Source organism: Drosophila takahashii, unplaced genomic scaffold (genome assembly GCF_030179915.1).
Source record: "Drosophila takahashii strain IR98-3 E-12201 unplaced genomic scaffold, DtakHiC1v2 scaffold_90, whole genome shotgun sequence".
NCBI classification, from domain to species: Eukaryota; Metazoa; Arthropoda; class Insecta; order Diptera; family Drosophilidae; genus Drosophila; species Drosophila takahashii.
The window spans coordinates 27,817-41,586 of NW_027221770.1; the positions used below are offsets into that span (position 1 = coordinate 27,817).

At 32.4% G+C, this 13,770-nt stretch overlaps 4 non-coding genes across 4 annotated transcripts; all 4 read right to left on the reverse strand.

Annotated features, from left to right (window-relative positions):
- Positions 1-117: 117 nt before the first annotated feature.
- LOC138914767 (5.8S ribosomal RNA) lies at positions 118-296 on the reverse strand. Its single transcript, XR_011420573.1, has one exon. It is a non-coding gene; the product is annotated as a 5.8S ribosomal RNA (ribosomal RNA).
- A 623-nt stretch (positions 297-919) lies between these two features.
- Positions 920-2,914, reverse strand: LOC138914759 (small subunit ribosomal RNA). The gene has a single exon (XR_011420567.1). It is a non-coding gene; the product is annotated as a small subunit ribosomal RNA (ribosomal RNA).
- Positions 2,915-8,442: 5,528 nt separating this feature from the next.
- On the reverse strand, positions 8,443-12,398 carry LOC138914761 (large subunit ribosomal RNA). Its single transcript, XR_011420569.1, has one exon. It is a non-coding gene; the product is annotated as a large subunit ribosomal RNA (ribosomal RNA).
- A 398-nt stretch (positions 12,399-12,796) lies between these two features.
- Positions 12,797-12,975, reverse strand: LOC138914768 (5.8S ribosomal RNA). Its single transcript, XR_011420574.1, has one exon. It is a non-coding gene; the product is annotated as a 5.8S ribosomal RNA (ribosomal RNA).
- Positions 12,976-13,770: the final 795 nt, after the last annotated feature.

Genomic DNA, 13,770 nt, shown 5'->3' on the forward strand with positions numbered 1-13,770 from the left:
ATATATTTGTTAATATTATGAATAAAATAATTAAATTATTTTTATCCAATAATATACCATATGCTTATAAAATTTTATTATAAAATTTGTATAAACAACTTAATTAGCATAGTCTTACAACCCTCAACCATATGTAGTCCAAGCAGCACTATAAAATTAATTAAAGTACATAACAGCATGGACTGCGATATGCGTTCAAAATGTCGATGTTCATGTGTCCTGCAGTTCACACGATGACGCACAGTTTGCTGCGTTCTTCATCGACCCATGAGCCGAGTGATCCACCGCTTAGAGTTTTATAATATTGGTTTTAAATTTGGTCAAATATGTTTTTATTGAAAGAAATTAAAAATACACCATTTTACTGGCATATATCAATTCCTTCAATAAATGTATTTATATACCTAAAATAAATGCTGCGAAATGTCTTAGTTTTATATAAACAATATATATCAAAGTATTATTTGTAATGGCATTTGTTTGTTAATATATATTGATAATTTTATATAAAACATTAACCTGAAACCAGGTACAACATTGTATATTTTAGGTTGTTGCATTATCCAATGTATGATCATCATCAAATTAGTTGGCCAATACATCTCGCAACGCGTGTATATTATGGTCCATATACACACAAAAGTTTATAATAAATATATAAAATATATTTTATTATATTAATAATTCGATTTGCTTGTTCGAATTTTATGTTTGTTTCTATTTAATTTATTTGTAATAATATTATATTATTACAATATTTCGATTTGCTTGTTCGAAATTTATTTGATCTTTTACTTTTAAGATCATATTTTTGGTATAATTATTATTATAATTATTATGTATATATATATATATATTGGTAATTTGTATTAAATTTGTATTAACAAATTTTTTTATTAACGGTAAGGATATTATACAATAATGATCCTTCCGCAGGTTCACCTACGGAAACCTTGTTACGACTTTTACTTCCTCTAAATAATCAAGTTCGGTCAACTTTTGCGAAACAACCGTAACACACAAGGCGTCACAGTGATCACGTCCGGAGACCTCACTAAATAATTCAATCGGTAGTAGCGACGGGCGGTGTGTACAAAGGGCAGGGACGTAATCAATGCGAGTTAATGACTCACACTTACTGGGAATTCCAAGTTCATGTGAACAGTTTCAGTTCACAATCCCAAGCATGAAAGTGGTTCAGCGGTTTACCCGGACCTCTCGGTCTAGGAAATACACGTTGATACTTTCATTGTAGCGCGCGTGCAGCCCAGGACATCTAAGGGCATCACAGACCTGTTATTGCTCAATCTCATTATTGCTAGACGCAATTTGTCCATTTAAGAAGCTAGTGTCCTTATAATGGGACAAACCAACAGGTACGGCTCCACTTATATAAACACATTCAAACACAATAAACATTTTACTGCCACCATGAATGAAGGCTATATAAGCTTCAACACCATAATCCTGAAGATATCTATTTAATATATTTGAGTCTCGTTCGTTATCGGAATTAACCAGACAAATCACTCCACGAACTAAGAACGGCCATGCACCACCACCCATAGATTCGAGAAAGAGCTATCAATCTGTCTTACACACTTATGTTCGGACCTGGTAAGTTTTCCCGTGTTGAGTCAAATTAAGCCGCAGGCTCCACTCCTGGTGGTGCCCTTCCGTCAATTCCTTTAAGTTTCAGCTTTGCAACCATACTTCCCCCGGAGCCCAAAAGCTTTGGTTTCCCGGGAAGCGACTGAGAGAGCCATAAAAGTAGCTACACCCAATTGCTAGCTGGCATCGTTTATGGTTAGAACTAGGGCGGTATCTGATCGCCTTCGAACCTCTAACTTTCGTTCTTGATTAATGAAAACATCTTTGGCAAATGCTTTCGCTTAAGTTAGTCTTACGACGGTCCAAGAATTTCACCTCTCGCGTCGTAATACTAATGCCCCCAAACTGCTTCTATTAATCATTACCTCTTGATCTGAAAACCAATGAAAGCAGAACAGAGGTCTTATTTCATTATCCCATGCACAGAATATTCAGGCATTTGAAGCCTGCTTTAAGCACTCTAATTTGTTCAAAGTAATTGTACCGGCCCACAATAACACTCGTTTAAGAGCACTAATGCAGGTTTTTAAATAGGAGGAACATATGAAAAAATACAAGTATTTAAACACATATAAGAACTCCACCGGTAATACGCTTACATACATAAAGGTATAGTACTAACCACAATTGTAAGTTGTACTACCCGTATGAAGCACAAGTTCAACTACGAACGTTTTAACCGCAACAACTTTAATATACGCTATTGGAGCTGGAATTACCGCGGCTGCTGGCACCAGACTTGCCCTCCAATTGGTCCTTGTTAAAGGATTTAAAGTGTACTCATTCCAATTACAGGGCCTCGGATATGAGTCCTGTATTGTTATTTTTCGTCACTACCTCCCCGAGCTGGGAGTGGGTAATTTACGCGCCTGCTGCCTTCCTTAGATGTGGTAGCCGTTTCTCAGGCTCCCTCTCCGGAATCGAACCCTGATTCCCCGTTACCCGTTGCAACCATGGTAGTCCTAGATACTACCATCAAAAGTTGATAGGGCAGACATTTGAAAGATCTGTCGTCGGTACAAGACCATACGATCTGCATGTTATCTAGAGTTCAACCAATATAACGATCTTGCGATCGCTTGGTTTTAGCCTAATAAAAGCACATGTCCCATAAGGTTCATGTTTTAATTGCATGTATTAGCTCTAGAATTACCACAGTTATCCAAGTAACTGTTAACGATCTAAGGAACCATAACTGATATAATGAGCCTTTTGCGGTTTCACTTTTAATTCGTGTGTACTTAGACATGCATGGCTTAATCTTTGAGACAAGCATATAACTACTGGCAGGATCAACCAGAATAATGTTTTCGTTCATATTTCATTCATATTTTTTGAATAGAAATTAGTAATATAAATATAATAGATTTTATTTCCATTTTATATGTTCGGTTTTTCTTAAATATTGATTTTAATTCAATATTTTTTTTTTGCTTTGTGAAATAATTCTATTTTAATTCGAATACGGCCATTTTTATATGGCATTCGTATACGTTCTTTAATTTTTACTTGTTTCGCCACTAATATAACAAGTTTATAATTGATGTTAAAGAAAAAGTACAACTTTTTTATAACACAATTTTCAATATATATTGTTCTTTCTATAAGTTTTTATTATATTATATATACATATTTCATTCTAAAATATCATTTTTGTTCAACATACATAATTATTGTATCCACACATGTACAATTTTTGTTTAACCAATATAAATATTGAGTTAAATCATTTGCATTTTGATGATAAATTTAAAATTTATCTTTTCCATATAACTCTCTGGTAATATATGATATAAAACCGAGCGCATATGAAATTATTTTGATCACTAATATTGCAATTATATTTTATTATAATGCTTTTTGTAAACACATTGTACCGGCAAGCGATACTCTGTGCCCAAACGACAGGGGATATAATAATTTAATATAAATTATCATATATACCTGCCACCAAAGATTAACGATAAAAGTCGGAAACAATTTGTTATTCTATATATAATAGAAACTTGACCTCTGTTTCACCTTATTATCATGGGTTTATAATATTAACCGCGTAGCCAAGTCTTAATTTCATTTAAGAAACAAATTTATACGGATAATATTTTGATTTTAATATATGTTGTTCTATTGATAACAAAAGTATATATTATAATATATTTTGTTCAATAGTAGATGGACTACTTACTGTACCATCCTTATTTTTTATTATTATTGATATACATTATATTGACAACAGCATATGATATTCATATGGTTTGTTCAATAATTAATTGGTGGACAACCACTGACCATCCTATAGTAGTTTTTGGCCACGACGTCTAAATATCGAAATTATTTAATTCCGTTTGCCACCCATACGATAGATATTAACTATCTATAATAATAATGTGTACGCATAAAATATTATATGTATATATATAGACCAACAGACAAGCACTTCACCCTATAGTAGTTTTTGGCCACGACGTCTATATATCGGGCATATTTAATTCTCTTTGCCACCCAACCAAAGATATTCACTTTTTTATATAAAGTATTATTTGATCATATTAATATAACCAATTATTTCTGCCATATTCATATAATTTCTTTATGAATTATTTTTTGGTCATATCCATATAATCTATATGCCGTATCCATATAATGAATACGGCATATCCATACAACTAGCCATATTTGTATGTCAATGTATATTTTATTATACATTTTTTTTCTTTATACATATAATATGGTATTTCCATATCGCTATAATTGAATTATATGTATAAGATATCATTTATATATAGCATTGCCAAAATAATATGATAAACATAAATTTTGAACAATACGGCCGGTCGGCGAGCACTGCCTCCCTATATATGTTTTTGGCCACGACGTCTAAATATTGGGTATTTTTCGTACTGCGGCCCCGGTGTATGTAAATTGGGCATATTTCGTACTGATGCCAACATATCTATATGACTCATTATTTTCTTCCATATCAATATAACTTCTTTTATTTCCATATTCAAGTAATTTCTTTATTTGCCATATCAATATAAAATATTTTTTGGTCATATTTATATAATCTATCTGCCGTATCCATATAATGAATACGGCATATCCATACAACTAGCCATATTTGTATGTCAATGTATATTTTATTATACATTTTTTTTCTTTATACATATAATATGGTATTTCCATATCGCTATAATTGAATTATATGTATAAGATATCATTTATATATAGCATTGCCAAAATAATATGATAAACATAAATTTTGAACAATACGGCCGGTCGGCGAGCACTGCCTCCCTATATATGTTTTTGGCCACGACGTCTAAATATTGGGTATTTTTCGTACTGCGGCCCCGGTGTATGTAAATTGGGCATATTTCGTACTGATGCCAACATATCTATATGACTCATTATTTTCTTCCATATCAATATAACTTCTTTTATTTCCATATTCAAGTAATTTCTTTATTTGCCATATCAATATAAAATATTTTTTGGTCATATTTATATAATCTATATGCCGTATCCATATAATGAATACGGCATATCCATACAACTAGCCATATTTGTATGTCAATGTATATTTTATTATACATTTTTTTTCTTTATACATATAATATGGTATTTCCATATCGCTATAATTGAATTATATGTATAAGATATCATTTATATATAGCATTGCCAAAATAATATGATAAACATAAATTTTGAACAATACGGCCGGTCGGCGAGCACTGCCTCCCTATATATGTTTTTGGCCACGACGTCTAAATATTGGGTATTTTTCGTACTGCGGCCCCGGTGTATGTAAATTGGGCATATTTCGTACTGATGCCAACATATCTATATGACTCATTATTTTCTTCCATATCAATATAACTTCTTTTATTTCCATATTCAAGTAATTTCTTTATTTGCCATATCAATATAAAATATTTTTTGGTCATATTTATATAATCTATATGCCGTATCCATATAATGAATACGGCATATCCATACAACTAGCCATATTTGTATGTCAATGTATATTTTATTATACATTTTTTTTCTTTATACATATAATATGGTATTTCCATATCGCTATAATTGAATTATATGTATAAGATATCATTTATATATAGCATTGCCAAAATAATATGATAAACATAAATTTTGAACAATACGGCCGGTCGGCGAGCACTGCCTCCCTATATATGTTTTTGGCCACGACGTCTAAATATTGGGTATTTTTCGTACTGCGGCCCCGGTGTATGTAAATTGGGCATATTTCGTACTGATGCCAACATATCTATATGACTCATTATTTTCTTCCATATCAATATAACTTCTTTTATTTCCATATTCAAGTAATTTCTTTATTTGCCATATCAATATAAAATATTTTTTGGTCATATTTATATAATCTATATGCCGTATCCATATAATGAATACGGCATATCCATACAACTAGCCATATTTGTATGTCAATGTATATTTTATTATACATTTTTTTTCTTTATACATATAATATGGTATTTCCATATCGCTATAATTGAATTATATGTATAAGATATCATTTATATATAGCATTGCCAAAATAATATGAAAAACATAAATTTTGAACAATACAACCGGTCGGCGAGCACTGCCTCCCTATATATGTTTTTGGCCACGACGTCTAAATATTGGGTATTTATCGTACTGCGGCTCCGGTGTATGTAAATTGGGCATATTTCGTACTGATGCCACCATATCCATATAACTTATTTTTTGTTCTATATCTATATAATTAATTTTTTTCCATACCTATAACTATTAAACTAATTTTTTTCCATATCCATACTTGAACTTATTATTTTTCCCATATCCATATAACTCGTTTTTTCCATATCCACACTAGAATTTAGTATTTATCCCATATCCATATAAATCATTATTTACCATATCAATATAAATAATATTTTTCCATATTCATACTAGAACTTATTATTTCTTTAATATTCATATAACTCAATATTTTTTCATATCCATACTAGAACTTATTCTTTTTCCCATATCCATACTAGAACTTATAAATTTTCCCATATTCATATAACTAATTTTTTTCATATCCATACTAGAACATTATATTTTTGCCATATCTATATAACTCATTTTATTCCATATCCATACTAGAACTTATTATTTCTTTAATATCCATATAACTTAATATTTTTCCATATCCATACCAGAACTTTTTATTTTTCCCATATCCATAGAACTAATTTTTTTCATATCCATACTAGAACCTAATTTTCTTCCTATATCCATATAACTTATTATTTACTATTACAATATAATTAATTTTTTCCATATCCATACTAGAGCTTATTATCTCTTCAATATCCATAAAACTCAATATTTTTTCATATCCATACTAGAACTGATTATTTTTCCCATATCCATACTAGAACTCAGTATTCTTCCCATATCCATACTACAACTTAGTATTTTTCCCATATGCATATAACTCATTATTTAGCATATCAATATAACTAATTTTTTTCCATATCCATACTAGAACTTATTATTTCTTTAATATCCATATAACTCAATATTTTTTTATATCCATACTAGAACTTATTATTTTTCCCATATCCATACTAGAACTTATAAATTTTCCCATATTCATATAACTAATTTTTTTCATATCCATACTAGAACATTAAATTTTTGCCATATCTATATAACTCATTTTATTCCATATCCATACTAGAACTTATTATTTCTTTAATATCCATATAACTCAATATTTTTTCATATCCATACTAGAACTTATCATTTTTCCCATATTCATATAACTCATTTTTCCATATCCATACTAGAACTCTGTATTCTTTTCCATATCCATATAACTCATTTTTTTTTCATATCCATACTAGAACTTATTATTTTTCCCATATCCACATAACTCATTTTTTCATATCCATACTAGAACTTGTTATTTTTCCCATATCCATATAACTCATTTTTTTCATATCCATACTAGAACTTAATATTATTTTCATATCCATATAACTCATGTTTGGACTTGGAATATTTTTATACACGTCACTAATAGGATGACGATTCAGTTGGCTACCTTAAGAGGTACATATACTTGCATATGTCTCTTACTTGTATGTTCGGACTTAGAATATTTTTATACACGTCACTAATAGGATGACGATTCAGTTGGCTACCTTAAGAGGTACATATACTTGCATATGTCTCTTATTTGCATGTTCGGACTTAGAATATTTTTATACGCGTCACTAATAGGATGACGATTCAGTTGGCTACCTTAAGAGGTACATATACTTGCATATGTCTCTTACTTGTATGTTCGGACTTAGAATATTTTTATACACGTCACTAATAGGATGACGATTCAGTTGGCTACCTTAAGAGGTACATATACTTGCATATGTCTCTTACTTGTATGTTCGGACTTAGAATATTTTTATACACGTCACTAATAGGATGACGATTCAGTTGGCTACCTTAAGAGGTACATATACTTGCATATGTCTCTTACTTGTATGTTCGGACTTAGAATATTTGTATACACGTCACTAATAGGATGACGATTCAGTTGGCTACCTTAAGAAGTACATATACTTGCATATGTCTCTTATTTGCATGTTCGGACTTAGAATATTTTTATACGCGTCACTAATAGGATGACGATACATATGGCTACCATTGTTAAATATATTTAAATAAAATTTATTTAAATATAATTATTATTTTATATATATATATTTTATATATATATATATTCTGACTTAAAAAAGCCAAACAAAATAAACACAATTAAATTTATGTTTATTATCGAATCATCAAGCAAAGGATAAGCTTCAGTGGATCGCAGTATGGCAGCTGCTCAACCACTTACAACACCTTGCCTGTTACAAAAGTCGTTTACAATTGATTCTAGGCTTTGTCATTGTATTAAATAATGCTTTTATATGTAACTAGCGCGGCATCAGGTGATCGAAGATCCTCCCAATTTACTATGTTACAAATTACATTGGCATCACATCCATTGTCGTTTATAAAGTAAATTATAAACTTTAAATGGTTTAGAAGCCATACAATGCAAATTGCCCCTTATTTATCATTGCAGTCCAGCACGGATACGACCTTAGAGGCGTTCAGGCATAATCCAACGGACGTAGCGTCATACCACTGTTCGCTCGAACAAGTATTGTGCCATTGGTCCGTACCTGCGGTTCCTCTCGTACTACGCAGGAATGCTGTCGCAACAACGTTTTGTCATTAGTAGGGTAAAACTAACCTGTCTCACGACGGTCTAAACCCAGCTCACGTTCCCTTGCATGGGTGAACAATCCAACGCTTGGTGAATTTTGCTTCACAATGATAGGAAGAGCCGACATCGAAGGATCAAAAAGCGACGTCGCTATGAACGCTTGGCCGCCACAAGCCAGTTATCCCTATGGTAACTTTTCTGACACCTCTTGTTAAAAACTCTTTAAACCAAAAGGATCGATAGGCCGAGCTTTTGCTGTCCCTGTGTGTACTGAACACCGAGATCAAGTCAGCATTTGCCCTTTTGCTCTATGTGTGGTTTCTGTCCGCACTGAGCTGGCCTTGGGACACCTCCGTTATTATTTGAGAGATGTACCGCCCCAGTCAAACTCCCTACCTGGCAATGTCCTTGAATTGGATCATACCTGAGTAATTGGAGTTATACCAAATTTTCAAATCAAAAATACATAAATGCACCGTTTTATTAAAGAATTTGTTTGCGATTATATAACAAACTCGTGATACTTTGATCAAGAAGCTTGCATCAAAACCCAATACCATAAGATATAATAAATATATCCGTATAATGGCTAGGAAATGATACACGTTCCATTTAATCAAGTAAGTAAGGAAACAATAAGAGTAGTGGTATTTCATTGACGATACCAAACCGAAGTCTAATATCTCCCACTTATTCTACACCTCTTATGTCTCCTTACACTGCCAGATTAGAGTCAAGCTCAAAAGGGTCTTCTTTCCCCGCTAATTATTCCAAGCCCGTTCCCTTGGCTGTGGTTTCGCTAGATAGTAGATAGGGACAGTAGGAATCTCGTTAATCCATTCATGCGCGTCACTAATTAGATGACGAGGCATTTGGCTACCTTAAGAGAGTCATAGTTACTCCCGCCGTTGACCCGCGCTTACTTGAATTTCTTCACTTTGACATTCAGAGCACTGGGCAGAAATCACATTGTGTCAACACCCGCTAGGGCCATCACAATGCTTTGTTTTAATTAGACAGTCGGATTCCCCAAGTCCGTGCCAGTTCTGAATTGATTGTTAATTGATAATCGTTATAATTAATAAGAACTAATTGGTTTGACCCAATTAGTATTCTTAAAAATTTTAGCAAGAAAGTTCCACAATTGGCTACGTAACTAACTATCCGGGGAACAAGTAACTAACATAAATGCTAGAAACTCTATTTACCCAGAACGAGCACATAAACCATGTTATTGTTTCCCAATCAAGCCCGACTATCTCAATCTTCAGAGCCAATCCTTATCCCGAAGTTACGGATCTAATTTGCCGACTTCCCTTACCTACATTATTCTATCGACTAGAGACTCTTCACCTTGGAGACCAGCTGCGGATATTGGTACGGCCTGTTGAGAAGTTTGCGTGTCCCCACCATAAATTTTCAAGGTCCGAGGAGAAAATATCGACACAACAGTATATGTCATGCTCTTCTAGCCCATCTACCATATCTCTCTGCGAAAGACTTCCATGGTAGTACGGCTATAAAACAGAAAAGAAAACTCTTCCGATATCTCTCGACGGCTTCTTTATGGTCGTTCCTGTTGCCAGGATGAGCACGAGGCCCATATTTAATAACAAACGGATACTCAACAGGTTACGGAATTGGAACCGTATTCCCTTTCGTTCAAAATTATTCAAGTATATTATATTAGCTTGATTTGTATATATTGCGTTTTTGGTTTTACTTGAAAATTTTCGGCTTTCGCCTTGAACTTAGGACCGACTAACTCGTGATCAACCACTGTTCACACGAAACCCTTCTCCACTTCAGTCCTCCAAGGTCTCATTCGATTATTTGCTACTACCACCAAGATCTGTACCAATGGCAGCTCCATGCAGGCTTACGCCAAACACTTCTACGCATACCATTGTACCTTCCTACTCACTAAAGTTTCAAAATTTATATCACAAGTAATATAAATCATCTACTTTAGCGGTAATGTATAGGTATACAACTTAAGCGCCATCCATTTTAAGGGCTAGTTGCTTCGGCAGGTGAGTTGTTACACACTCCTTAGCGGATTTCGACTTCCATGATCACCGTCCTGCTGTTTTAAGCAACCAACGCCTTTCATGGTATCTGCATGAGTTGTTAATTTGGGCACCGTAACATTACGTTTGGTTCATCCCACAGCGCCAGTTCTGCTTACCAAAAGTGGCCCACTGGGCACATTATATCATAACCTTAAACTTCATATCAAGAAAGTTAAGGTTCTTACCCATTTAAAGTTTGAGAATAGGTTAAGATCGTTTCGACCCTAAGGCCTCTAATCATTCGCTTTACCAGATAAGATTATTTTATATAATATTAAAATGCACCAGCTATCCTGAGGGAAACTTCGGAAGGAACCAGCTACTAGATGGTTCGATTGGTCTTTCGCCCCTATACTCAATTCTGACAATCGATTTGCACGTCAGAACTGTTTCGGTCTTCCATCAGGGTTTCCCCTGACTTCAACCTGATCAAGTATAGTTCACCATCTTTCGGGTCACAGCATATATGCTCAAGGTACGTTCCAGTTAGAGGCATAAATAATATAAATATCATTATACATAACTATATAGAACGCCCCGGGATTGTGTTAATTAGCTATAAATAGTTAAAAAACTAATCCCATTATTAGTCAAGTTAATTACGCTATTAGGTTTATATCCCAATAACTTGCACATATGTTAGACTCCTTGGTCCGTGTTTCAAGACGGGTCCCGAAGGTATCCTGAATCTTTCGCATTGTTAATCCTACAAGTGCATATAATAAACACAAAAATCAATGATAATCATGCCATTATATAATTCCGAAAAATTAACGCACTGTATTCATATAAATCTATCAGCACTTTATCAAATTAATAACATTTATTCTGTGTTAAAATGCAAGCAATTTAATTTGAATAAACTATAAGTTATATTTTATGATAAATTTGGTATGCTAATAGATTACAATGTCCTTATATGGAAAAAATGCACACTATTATCATAATATTGTTTAAATATTACAATTTAATGATGAATTTTCCATAACGGATATTCAGGTTCATCGGGCTTAACCTCTAAGCAGTTTCACGTACTGTTTAACTCTCTATTCAGAGTTCTTTTCAACTTTCCCTCACGGTACTTGTTTACTATCGGTCTCATGGTTATATTTAGTTTTAGATGGAGTTTACCACCCACTTAGTGCTGCACTATCAAGCAACACGACTCTTTGGAAACATCATCTAGTAATCATTAACGTTATACGGGCCTGGCACCCTCTATGGGTAAATGGCCTCATTTAAGAAGGACTTAAATCGTTAATTTCTCATACTAGAATATTGACGCTCCATACACTGCATCTCACATTTGCCATATAGACAAAGTGACTTAGTGCTGAACTGATTTCTTTTCGCTCGCCGCTACTAAGAAAATCCTTGTTAGTTTCTTTTCCTCCCCTAATTAATATGCTTAAATTCAGGGGGTAGTCCCATATGAGTTGAGGTTGTATATAACTTTTATTTGCAATTAATTCTTTATATATAATGATAAAACATTTTATTAAATTCGTTTAAAGCTGACGTATATATATATTAATGGCATTTATTTGTAACGAATTAACGAAGAATAATAATATTGTCAACGTTTTTCATATTTCAAATCATTAATAAGAGACAATTCTAGATAATATTTTATGCTAGACATTTCTCAGTATTATTTGATTGAAAAAGAAAATATTCCTCTTCGTTTTTCTCAAAGTTTAATTACTATTGTGAGATAATGTTTTTCATATATTTGTTAATATTATGAATAAAATAATTAAATTATTTTTATCCAATAATATACCATATGCTTATAAAATTTTATTATAAAATTTGTATAAACAACTTAATTAGCATAGTCTTACAACCCTCAACCATATGTAGTCCAAGCAGCACTATAAAATTAATTAAAGTACATAACAGCATGGACTGCGATATGCGTTCAAAATGTCGATGTTCATGTGTCCTGCAGTTCACACGATGACGCACAGTTTGCTGCGTTCTTCATCGACCCATGAGCCGAGTGATCCACCGCTTAGAGTTTTATAATATTGGTTTTAAATTTGGTCAAATATGTTTTTATTGAAAGAAATTAAAAATACACCATTTTACTGGCATATATCAATTCCTTCAATAAATGTATTTATATACCTAAAATAAATGCTGCGAAATGTCTTAGTTTTATATAAACAATATATATCAAAGTATTATTTGTAATGGCATTTGTTTGTTAATATATATTGATAATTTTATATAAAACATTAACCTGAAACCAGGTACAACATTGTATATTTTAGGTTGTTGCATTATCCAATGTATGATCATCATCAAATTAGTTGGCCAATACATCTCGCAACGCGTGTATATTATGGTCCATATACACACAAAAGTTTATAATAAATATATAAAATATATTTTATTATATTAATAATTCGATTTGCTTGTTCGAATTTTATGTTTGTTTCTATTTAATTTATTTGTAATAATATTATATTATTACAATATTTCGATTTGCTTGTTCGAAATTTATTTGATCTTTTACTTTTAAGATCATATTTTTGGTATAATTATTATTATAATTATTATGTATATATATATATATATTGGTAATTTGTATTAAATTTGTATTAACAAATTTTTTTATTAACGGTAAGGATATTATACAATAATGATCCTTCCGCAGGTTCACCTACGGAAACCTTGTTACGACTTTTACTTCCTCTAAATAATCAAGTTCGGTCAACTTTTGCGAAACAACCGTAACACACAAGGCGTCACAGTGATCACGTCCGGAGACCTCACTAAATAATTCAATCGGTAGTAGCGACGGGCGGTGTG